A 10650-nucleotide genomic window follows, 5' to 3' on the forward strand; every position below is an offset into this window, starting at 1 on the left:
AGACACTTTTGCCCCAAGGTGAGAGACCAATCAAGAACCCAAGCAGAGGTGGGCTTCTTTCACTGGCTTAAAATTGTTCCTCCCTCCACAAACTGTCCACAAAAAAGGAGAGAAGGGGCAGGACCCACTACTCTGATGGCTCTTGGTTCACTTAATGTTGGAAAGGATGGAACAGAATTTTAAACATAGATTAGGCCTGGAAAGCTGCCTCCTTTTTAAGTTGCTTGAAATTTGTATCCTCTCAAATGGGTTTGACAATTGTAGCAGAGATTGCTGGTCCTACCAGTGTCCACTGGCCCCCTTCTACTTTAATAAAAGAGCATCAGTCTCCATTTTATTTGGAGTTATGCCCCCCTCCCCAGCTAACAGACTGAATTTTCCAGCCTCTTTTGACTAGGAGATGTGGCCATGTGACCAATTCAACTGACGATATGTGACCTTCCCAGAAGGCTGCTTAAAAGGAGCTGAGTTAGCTGGAAGGTGTATTCTCTTTGCCCTTCTGCCCTTCCTTCTTTTGGCTTGTGGCACAGATTTGATGGTTGGAGTACTACCAGCCCTCTTGGACCATGAGATGACCTTGAGAATGAAAGCCAGATGCTAGGGTGATGGAGCAGAAAGATAGGGGGAGCCTGTGTCTCTGATAACTGTGGAGCTACCATACTAGTCCTGGACAGCCTTCCTCTGGACTTATATATGTTAACCTAAAACAAATAGATATTTCTCCAGCAAAGATGGGCTTATTCAGGATCAGCAAAGAATTGCAGTTCAGGGTCTGCAACCATGGTGAGCCGCATGCAGTTCCTCTCTGGGCAAGGGAAGGAGAATGCTTTTTATTTTTATTTATTTATTTTTTGGCCACGTTGTGCAGCTTGCTGGATCTTAGTTTCCCAACTAAGGGATTGAACCCGGGCCACAGCAGTAAAAGCTCAGAGTCCTAACTACTGGACCACCAGGGAACTCCCTGGAGAATGCATTTTATATGAAAGCAAGTGGGCGGACTCTGGTAAACAAAGGGTCTATGATTTTTCATTGGCTGAGTCCTTGCCGGGAAAGAAAAGTCTTTCTTCTTCCTCTGGGGGCTCTGCTAACCTCTCAGGGCATGAGAGCTCCCCCTTTTGGTCTCCCAACTTTATTTAATTGAGGTTTCTGTTGATTCATTTTTTATATACATATTTGACAGAGAAATTTCTGTCTTATTCAAGCCGCTGTTACTTGGTCTGGACTGTTTTTTGTTTTACGCCACAAAATCTATCCTAATAGTCCTCATGTATGATTACCCAAAATAAGGTCGCAGCCATTGAACCCTTTCCCCAAGGTGGGGATTGCCAGTTTCACAGATGGGTTTTATTCAGTATCAAAGAATATTTTTTTCCTCTGGAAACTATTTCAGCCCCAACTTTATTCTCAATATTTTTAGCCAGTGCCCTCCCGTGTCATTATTTAGGCAGGAGAGAGAGAGAGAGAGAGAGAGAGAGAGAGAGAGAGAGAGAGAGAGAGGAAATCCTTTCCCATCTTGATATAAAAATATTTTCTTATATATTCTTCAAATAATTTTGAAGTTTTGTTTTTTGCATTTAGGCCTCTAATTGAGTGACTCTGAAGGAACACCATAGAAGAGCACCAGAGAACAGGCTTTTATTGGGCTATCCAAAATGCTCAAGAGGAATGCTTGTGTGGTTGGCTGGGTCTTATGACAATCTTTGTCCTTGGAAACCCCTTTCCAAACCAATGAGGACAGTTTGCCTTGGCTGTGTAGAAACATACTTTTTGACCCAAATTTGAAAAATCCCTATGAAATAGGAATAACCAAAGGAAGTACTTGAAATTATTAAAAGATTTTTAAAACCCTTGGTCTCTTTTTGACCATTTATCCTTTTTCGGCGGTAGCTCAGAATATTTTTAAAAATGTAATGATTGCATTATTTATCTATGTAAGATAATTTTACTAAAGCCTTCATCTCAAAAGTTTGCCCTTCAAGATTCTGCCCCTGGAATTCCTACCTTCAAACATGCCCATTTAGAGAGAAAAGAGCTCTTGTTACGTTTGGGGTAGGGGGAGTGGAAGATGTTTTTGAATCTACTAGGAAAGAGTTCAAGCTCAGAGTCTTTGATCTGCTGGGATTTCTAACACATGTGAACCCTCAACACACTTTCTCTAATTCTACCAGATGTAGCCAAGTTGTTCAGAGAGAGTCCATCAACTCATAAGTTGCTTTAGTTACAGATCTCTTGCTTTATATTATACAGGATGGATTTCCAGATGTTCTTTTGATTTGTAGTTTGCTCATTTCCCTCCAAGAAATTGTCAAGAAATGGTCTGGACTAGTGGACCCTTTATCTTTGTTTGCCCTAGGAGGTGGCATTGTTAGGGCACTCGGCAAGTTAAATACAGTATTTTGCAGACTCTGACACTGTTTTTGTTTAGACTTTAGAGAGAGAAAGAGCCGAGTTGAAATGGAGGAAGAGTATTAGGAAGGAAGCAGATGGCTTGAAAAAAAATTTTTTTTCTTCCTCTGAAATAAAATGAGACTGCCCAGCCTTACTGAGATCCAGGAGATCTCAGGATGAAGTTAAATATGCGGTTGTAATACGACCCAGCACACATCTCTTGGCTTTCCTGCAAATTTAACAGCCATGCTATTTTATTGAGTATCCACTATGTGCCTGGCACTTTATTGGCCCAACTCTTTCTACAGAAAGGCTTAACCGACTCATTACTAACTCTAATGGTAAACTAAGCAGAGAATTCAGTGATAGTCCTTGAAGCAGACATAAAAGTGTTCAAAGAGGTACATTCTGGTTGTATCTGTTTATCTGTCCTTTCAATTAAGAACAGATACTTGAGACTTAGGAGACATTCTCATTTCTACCAATTCTCAACTTTTAATAACCAAAAATAAGCACCATTATAAAATGAGATAGAGAACATTGAATACTCGACTGTCTCTGCAGCTTCCATTTTGCCCTGAGAGAGGCAAAAATACTTCATTGATGAGCTTATGTCACTGGCATATTTCTCATCATTTGATCCATAGACTAGCATCAGCATCCAAGAACTTTGAAAGTGTTAGTCTTTTGCTACCACAGTGTTGCAGACTGAATCATTCTGAATCATATTGCTTTTTTAACCCTTCAAATGAAAATTTGCAAGCTTTGGATGAACATAGAAGAATAACAGAGATGGAATAGTTGAATAAATTTCAGGAGTAGGATAGAATCTGAGACAATGAGAAAATGACTGTAGGGGTAGTTCCATCCATTTGTTCATTTACACAGAAAATTCTTCCAGGAAAAAAAAAAGTTTAAAGTTGCTTAAAAGACACAGGGTTGAGCTATCAGTATACTACATTTTAATTTTCAAAAGGGCACAGGGATGGTAAAACAATAACGTTTAGCCTTAAGTTTCCTGGTGGTCAAGGCAAAAGGGAAAGTCCTTGAGTTAAATAGCTCTAATTAGCTAATAAGAAGAAGCATAAAGTTTGTAAGGAGAAAGTTTTTTCTGGGACTAAATTCTAAGAGGAATTCGGTTAAATAAAAAAATTAAAAGTTGAATAATATATGTGAGGAATTTTTGCATGCTTTTTTCTCATTTAATTCTCACAAAAGTATTGTGAAGCATAGTGCGTCATCTTCGTCTTACAGATGAGGAAACTGAGGATCAGAGCAGTTATGTTGACTGGACACAGCTGGGTTTTGAACCCTGATATAGCTGAATTGAAAGCCTACAGTATGCACCACACTGCCTCTCAGTGGACACTCATGTATATTGTGTAGTTTTGGACTGTGAGTTCATTTTCAGTGGGGCTTTATCTGTGGCAATATTCTGCAGCCTGGATTGAGGCATAGTCCATCCACAATAGTTTTGCATTTGTTTCTGTTAGGCACTTCAGGTATGACTAGTCCCCAAGGGCTTCTTTTTCTAGGATCTTGAGGTGAGACCTTAGATTATTAACTTGAGACTTTTCCTCTTTTCTAATGGATGCATTTTAGTGCTATAAATTTTCCTCTTAGATCTGCTTTAGCTGTGTCCCACAGATCTTGATATGTCGTTTTTTTCATTTTCATTCTGTACAATTTTTTTTTTACTTCTCTTGATACTTCCTTTTTTAAATATTTCTTTCTTTTTTTTTTTAGATTTATTATTTATTTATTTATTTTTGGCCATGTTGCGGCACATGGGATCTTTGTTGAGGCATGCGGGATCTTTCATTGTGGTGCGCGGGCTTCTCTCTAGTTGTGGCATGAGGGTTTTCTCTAGTTGTGGTGCGCAGGCTCCAGGGCACGTGGGCTCTGTAGCTGTGGTGCATGGGTTCCAGAGCGCATGGGCTCTGTAGTTTGCAGCACTCAGGCTCTCTAGTTGAGGTGTGTGAGCTCAGTAGTTGTGACATGTGGGCTTAGTTGCCCCACAGCATGTGGGATCTTAGTTCCCTGACCAGGGATCAAACCTGCGTCCCCTGCATTGCAAGGCGGATTCTTTACCACTGGACCACCAGGGAAACCACTTGATACTTTCTTTTTGAAGTATGTTCTTTAGTTTCCAAGTGTTTGGAGATGTTGTTATGTTTCCATTGTTGATTTCTAGTTTGATCCCATAGTGGTCACAGAACACACTCTGTATGATTTCAGTTCTTTTAAATTTGCTGAGGTTTGTTTTATGGGCCAGGATATGGTCTATCTTGGTATATGTTCTGTGGTTATATGAAGAGAATGTATATTCCACTGTTGTTGGGTGGAGTGCTCTATGAATGTTGATTAGATCCTATTGGTTGATGATGTTGTTTAGAGCTATATCCTTGCAGATTTTCTGCCTAGTTGTTCTACTAATTTTTTTTTTTTAATAAATTTATTTATTTATTTATTTATTTTTGGCTGCATTGGGTCTTTGTTGTGGTGCGTGGGCTTCTCATTGCGGTGGCATCCCTTGTTGTGGAGCATGGGCTCTAGGCATGCGGGCTTCAATAGTTGTGTCTCGCAGGCTCTAGAGCACAGGCTCAGTAGTTGTGGTGTACAGGCTTAGTTGCTCTGCAACATGTGGGATCTTCCCAGACCAGGGATCGAACCCGTGTCCCCTGCATTGGCAGGTGGATTCTTAACCACTGTGCCACCAGGGAAGTCCTATTCTACTAATTGTTGATAGAGGGATGTTGAAGTCTCCACTTTTAACTGTAGATTTGTCTGTTTCTCTTTCCAGTTCTATTAGTTTTTGTTCCACATGTTTTGCAGCCCTAAATGCATACACATTTAGAATTACCATTCTTGGTGAATTGATCTTTTTATTATCATATAATGGCCCTCTCTGTCTTTGGTAATCTTCATTGCTCTTAAGTCTACTTTATCTGATATTAAAATAGCCACTCCTGGTTCTCTCTTTTTTTAAAAAACTTATTTATTTATTTTGGCTGGGTCTCATTTGCGGCATGTGGGATCTTTAGTTGCGGTATGCGGACTTCTTAGTTGAGGCATGCAGACTCTTAGTTGCGGCATGCCTGCAGGATCTAGTTCCCCGACCAGGGATCAAAGATGGGCCCCCTGCATTAGGAGTGTGGAGTCTTACCCACTGGACCACCAAGGAAGTCCCACTCCTGGTTTTCTTTTATCAATGTTTGCATGCTATATCTTTTTCCACCCTTTTAACTTTCAAGCTACCTATACAGTTAAATTTGAAGTGAGTTTCTCGTAGACAGCATATAGTTAGGTCATGTTTCTTAATCCATTTTGCCAATCTCTTTTTTTAATTAATAGTCTATTTGAGCACTTTTAGGTTTACAGAAAAATAGAGCAGGAAGTACAATGTTCTCATATAGTTCCTAACCTCAGTTTTCTGTATTAGTATTATCTTGCATTAGTGTGGTATATTTGTTATAATTGATAAGTCAATACTGATACACTATTATTAACTGAAGTCCATAGTTTACATTAGGATTCACTCTTTGTGTTGTGTGTTGTATGTTGTATGGGTTTTAACAAATCTATAATGACATGTAGCCACCATTATAGTATCATACAGATTAGTTTTGCTGACCTAAAAATCCCCTGTTCACAGCAAAATTGAGTGGAAGATTCAGAGATTCCCCATATACCCACTACCCCCAATACATGCATATCCTCCCAAATTATCAACATACCTCACCAGAGTTGTGCATTTGTTACTACTGATGAACCCACATTGACACATTATTATCACCCAAAGTCCATAGTTTATATTAGGGTTCACTCTTGGTGTACATTCTATGGGTTTGGACAAATACATAATGACATATATGCACCATTATAGTATCATACAGAGTAGTTTCCCTGCCCCTTAAACCTCCTGTGCTCCACCTATTCATCCCACCCTTCTCCCTAACCTCTGGCAACCCCTGATCCTTTTACTATCTCAGTAGGTTTGCCTTTTCCAGAATGTCATATAGTTGGAATCATATAGTACGTAACTTTTTCAGATTGGCTTCTTTCACTTAGTAATATGCATTTAAGGTTCTTCCGTGTCTTTTGACGCTATGATAGCTCATTTCTTCTTAGCATTGAATAATATTCCATTTGTCTATTTGTACCACGGTTTATTTATCCATTCACCTACTGAAGGACATCTTGGTTGCATCCAGGTTTTGCAATTATGAATAAAGCTGCTTATAAACATTCGTATACAGGTCTTTGTGTGGACATAAGTTTTAAGTTTTCAATTTCTTTGGGTAAATAACAAGGAGTGTAGTTGCTGGATATGTTTTGTAAGAAACTGCCAAACTTTCTTCCAAGGTGGCTGTACCATTTTGCATTCCCACCAGCAATGAACAAGAGTTCCTGTTACTCCATATCCTCCCCAGCATTTGGTGTTGTCATTGCTCTGGATTGTGGCCATTCTAATAGGTCTATAGTGGTGTCTCGTTGTTCAATTTGCATTTCCCTGATATATGATGTGGGGCATCTCTTTATATGCTCATCTACCATCTATATATCTTCTTTGTTGTCTTAAGGTCTTTAGTCCATCTTTAAATTGGGTTGTTCATTTTCCTATTGTTTTGTTTTAAAGAGTTCTTTGTATACTTTGGATAATAGTTCTCCAAAAATGTCCATATCCTAATCCCTGGAATCCCTGTGAATGTTACCTTACATGGCAAAAGAGACTTTAAAATGTGATTAATCTAAGGACTTTGAATGGGGGAATTATCCTAAATTGTCTGGGTGGATGTAATCTAATTACATGGATCCTTAAAATCCGAGAACCTTTGCTGGCAGTGGTCAAGGAAGATGTGACAATGAAGAAAGACACAGAGAAATGTAATGTTGGTAGCTTTGAAGATGGAGGAAAGGGGCCATGAGCCAAGGAATGTGGGTGACCTCATGCAAACAGAGCCTTCAGAGCTTCCAGAAAGGAAAGCAGCCGTTTGGAAACTTTATTTTAGCCCAGTGAGACTCCTGTCAGACTTCTAGAACTAAATTTGCATTGTCTAAGCTGCTAAATTGGTGGTAATTTGTTACAATATCAGTAGAAATCTAGTACACTGAAACTTTCTATTTTTTCATCTGTTTCAAGTGTGTTTATAATTGCTTATGACGCATTTTTATCATGACTGCTTTAAAATCTCCGTCAAATAATTCTAACAAGTTATCTTGGTGTTGCCATCTTTTTTTTTCTCTCTTTCAGTTTGAGCTCTTCCTGGCTCTTGGAATGAATAATTTTTGATTGCATCATGGACATTTTTGCATTATGAGACTCCGGATCTTATTTAAACCGTTTGTCAGTAGCTGGCTTTCTCTGACCCCACTGACAGGAGAAGCTGGGGCTGAGCCTTGTGACTGCCAAATGCAGACAGAAGTCAGTTTTCCACTCAGCTTGTGTTGACACCAGAAAGGGGGTGCTCCTTATTATTGCTGGGTGAGTTCTGCCCCCTCACCTGGTCTCCACTGACACTGTGTGGGGAGAGAGGGATACCTCATCACTGGCTGGTGGGGATGAACGTCCAGGATCTCTGCTTGGTCTTCTGCGACACCACTTCAGTGGGCGGTATTGGGCACTTCATTTTATCCTTCTGAGGGTGGAGGTCTAGGCTCCCCACTTTGTCTTTGCTGGTGTGGTTGGGGTTAAGGCCAGTTTCGTCTGCTGGAATAGAGTGGTTATTGTTTGCACGCTTTGTCTTGTTAGGCTGCTCTTTCCTGATCCTTTGGCTAGAGAAGGATTTGGTTGAGGCTGGCTTTTTTGTTCATGCCATCTGGAATTTCCAATTGCTGACTTCTTCCGCACTGTCTGGATACACGCATGAGTCAAAAAGGAAACCCAGGGGACTTCCCTGGTGGTGCAGTGGTTAAGAATCCGCCTGCCAATGCAGGGGACACGGGTTCGAGCACTGGTCCCAGAAGATGCCACATGCCGCAGAGCAGCTAAGCCCGTGCGCCACAACTACTGAGCCTGTGCTCTAGAGCCCGCGAGCCACAACTACTGAAGCCTGCGTGCCACAATTAATGAAGCCTGTGCGCCTAGAGCCTGTGTTCTCAAAAAGAGAAGCCACCGCAATGAAAAGCCCACACACCGCAACGAAGAGTAGCCCCGCTCACCTCCACTAGAGAAAGCCCGTGCACAGCAACGAAGACCCAATGCAGCCAAAAAATAAATAAATGAATAAATAAATTAAAAATAAATAAATAAATTCTAAAAAAACATAATAACATTTGTGTAAAAAAAAAAAAAAAGGAAACCCATGAAACTCATCACTGTGTTTTTCCTCAAATCCCAAGGTCCCTAGTCAGTCTGCCTTCATCTCCACCTTTCAGTCTTAAGTTTGCTTTATACATAATGTCCAGGGTTTTTAGTTCTACTGAGAGGGAGGATTGGGGGAAAGGATGCCAACTTTATCATCCCGGAAGTGGAAGTCTGCCTAAAAGATCACTTTCTACATTTTTTAAAAAAATTTTTAATTTTTTTGGCCGCACGGCCTTTGGGATCTTAGTTCCCTAACCAGGGATGGAAACTGCGCCCCCTGCAATGGAAGCGTGGAGTCTTAACCACTGGACCACCAGGGAAGTCCCTAAAGATCACTTTTTAAGGTTGGCTTTTCTTCTTATAGGTTTTTGGACCACGTATTGGCAGATTTTTTTCCAGTTCACATTTTTAATAAAGGTGTAATCCTATGAGGGTTTTGGCTTTATATGGATTTTTCAGTCCAACTCTGATTTGAATGAGCCCCAGGAATTATCTGCATGTAAGTTTTATAACCCAAGCCCCTAGCCCATCAACTCTCCTTGAGCTGCTGCCCATTCACCCCAGTACAGCTACAGCTTCAGCTTATGTCACTGCCAGAATGTTTTTTCAGCCACTCTCTTGTGAACTCAGCTATGAATTTAAACAGATGCTTGCTGTGTTTTAGTTAGCATTTCTGGGTGTTTAAAAAATTTATTGTCGTAAAATATACACAACATAAAACTTTCCATTTTAACCATTTCTAAATATACAATTCAGTGGCATTAAGTCATACTATCATGCAACCATCACGACTATCCATTTGTAGAACTTTTCATCATCCAAACAGAAACTCTGTTCTGGGTGTTTTGAACAAGTTTTTAGGTTATCTGTTTCCTGCTGGTGAAGTGGTAGTCAAAAGACATTTCAGGTGGAAGATACAGCCAGTGAAAAGGATAGCTTAGAAGAGTCCTAATACCTGAGAGACAGCGGAGTCCAGTGTGACAGGAACCAATAGATAGATGGTGTGGTGGGAAGTGTTAGATGAGGCTGACAGAATGGTGACAGACTGTGCAGGCCAAGCTAATCCCACTGCAGGTAATGGGGAAAGGAAATTTGTAAATAAGAAATTGAGTTGCTTAGTGTTGTTATTTAGGAAGATTGCTCTAGTAATAGGGAGATCTTGCAGACATAACAGTCCTGTTAGGGGAACCACTGACAGAAACCACCCTCCCTGGCCAGGCACGATAGTAACCACTTGCATGAGTTATCTTACAACAGGAGGTCCTGGTAAGGAATGTGGAACTAACAAGCGACCACCAACCGGAAGAATTCGGGAAAGGTCAAAAGGAGAGAGGGGACTCCAGTTTATATGTCCTATCAACCTCTCAGAATCCTTCTCGCTGGAATCCATCTTGGCTGAGCGATGCACACCACCAGGAAGGACCCTGAGTCAGAGTGACTGGCCAGAGACAACCCGGAAACTAACCCCATTACCATAAAACCTGAGACTGTGAGCCACATGGCAGAGCAATCCTCCTGGGTTCCCTTACCCTGCTGCTCTTCCCCCCGGGGCGCTGTTTCCCAATAAAGTCTCTTGCTTTGTCAGCATGTGTGTCTCCTTGGACAATTCATTTCCGAGTGTTAGACAAGAGCCCACTCTAGGGCCCTGAAAGGGGTCTCCATTCCTGCAACACTCCTACACTTCCTATTATCCAATGTATGAAAAGTTTGATATATTTTTAGTTTTCTAGTTGTTTACAGCAGGATGTCAAATCCTGCACCAATTCCTCCTCCGTGGGTGGAAGCAGAGGACCAGCATAGGGTAGTTGCTAGGTTTCACAGTGGGACTGTATGCGATTGCTCAGAGACTACACATATAGAGCTAGATTAAAAGACAACCAAGGATGAGAGTACAGGTCAATCTCGACTTTTAAGGAGTGGCCAGAGCAAGGACCAGTGAAAGCAATTAGGAGTTC

Source organism: Eubalaena glacialis, chromosome 2, assembly GCF_028564815.1.
Source record: "Eubalaena glacialis isolate mEubGla1 chromosome 2, mEubGla1.1.hap2.+ XY, whole genome shotgun sequence".
Lineage (NCBI taxonomy): Eukaryota > Metazoa > Chordata > Mammalia > Artiodactyla > Balaenidae > Eubalaena > Eubalaena glacialis.